Source organism: Cibotium barometz, chromosome 29 (genome assembly GCF_041138505.1).
Source record: "Cibotium barometz isolate CiBa-2024 chromosome 29, ASM4113850v1, whole genome shotgun sequence".
Classification (NCBI taxonomy): Eukaryota; Viridiplantae; Streptophyta; class Polypodiopsida; order Cyatheales; family Cibotiaceae; genus Cibotium; species Cibotium barometz.
Window position 1 is genome coordinate 51,638,958 of NC_141074.1, and position 1,796 is coordinate 51,640,753.

Sequence of the window (1,796 nt, forward strand, 5' to 3'; positions counted from 1 at the left end):
GTCCCTCCACAAGTAACTGAGATTGGCTCTGATACGATGGTACGAGCATGGACGATTTCTCTGCAATCATCCACATCCAAAGAAGTGCTATAGAAGCTGCTCAACTTGACTATGATATCTCAGATGAAGAATTTGAGAGGTTGCAGGAGGAGCTCTTTGGACCTCGACCACACATTAACCTCTCAGACCCTCTACATGGTGATAGAGCGATCACTGGGGGGGCAGACCTAGATGCACCGATCGAGAAACTGAATGATGAGGCTGAGAGGGTACGTAAATTTTTTTTAAATCTTCTTGAAAATTTTTGTGCGGGGCCTCAGGGGCCTAGGGACCTGCAGAATCAAGGCCATCCTCGCCAGCCTTCAGCTGGCATGCCGCCTGGAGGGCCTTGATGTATGCCAGATTACATGTGTGGGGTCCCCAGGCCCTTGAGGCCCTGCACAGACTAGGCCTTGCTACTGGAAAGATTGATCTTCATGCTATCCAACTTGAGCTCGAAGGAAATTTTGTTGTAATTCCTTTGCTTAAAGCTCCTACTAACTCTGTTGAGCCTAGTACTAAGAGGCACAAAGTTTAGGATTTTTGTACTTGCTTCTATGTCATGATGTAACAATTTCTATATTAATAAAAATATATTTCTGAAGTTTTGTTGTATTCGTGCGATCAACAAATAATATTTAATCATTAATTTAAAATTAAAATCACAATACAATTATGATTGCCAAATATAATCAAGTAGACACTTGGCAAGGATTTTTAAAAAATATTCTCATTAAGTAAAGCATTTACATCATGATCACATGAGATTACATTGTGGCATATACATGAGATTACAAGATCTCCCTAAATTTGCAACTCATCATCATAATCTTCCCTCCACTTCTGCATGCGTAGAGCTAGTCGCATATCTTTGTCACTGGTGATGGTGACTCTCTTGGCATGGACTGCTGCTGCGTACACTGTGTCACCAAACATGTCCACCAAAAAATCTTCAGCAACCTCTTGAAGAGCTTCCAAAGCTACTGCTGTCCATCGTGCGGGAGCCTCACTATTGCCGACCCGACGATGCCATCGAGATAACCGGCTCACGTTCAAATCATCCATGATCTCCCTAACGAGGAGATGAAAAGGTCTCCTCGGGATCAGAAGGTCTGTCATCTTCTGATACTTTCTTATTTCTTGAAGAGCGACAGTGCTAGGTCTCCACCAATGTATGCGATGTGTGGCCGGTGTTGGGGGCCTGACCTTCACGGGATCAATCCTCCTGGTAGTCTGCTTGGTGCGAGCCATGTTCTTGAAGAAGATAAAACAAGAATAGAATGAAAATGAAAGACTCTAAACTTATATTTATAACTTCAAAACTCGAAAATATAACTTATATTTATATTTTTATAGAATGAAAATAAATAACTCTTAAAAATTTTAGTAGTTTTTATTATATTTAGTAATTTCCTTATTCATCATAAGAGGCCCTCTGGAGTGGTCGGGTGGACCTGATGAGTCGGGTTTTTCCTTACAAGAGACTAGAAACCGAAATGAAATCTTTTGACATATTAGGTAGGATCCCCAACCCTGTGGAGATCGCTTATAATGGATTGTCCACAAGAGGCATTGATGAGATCGCTCATAATGGGTTGGGATTGATCTTATCGAGTGAGGTGCCTCCCTATCCTTGGTGAGACGGGATGGGTGGTATCTTACAGAAATTCCTCTCAAAGTTCTCATTCTTTATATAAGAACTCACGAAGAGATTCAATCTGCTCTTGTATTATGGGGCATTGTGGCAAATCTACCAT

At 41.5% G+C, this 1,796-nt stretch overlaps 1 pseudogene; it reads right to left on the reverse strand.

Annotated features, from left to right (window-relative positions):
• Positions 1–843: 843 nt before the first annotated feature.
• On the reverse strand, positions 844–1,290 carry LOC147622338 (histone H3-like centromeric protein cnp1 pseudogene; annotated as a pseudogene).
• Between the last annotated feature and the right edge of the window lie 506 nt (positions 1,291–1,796).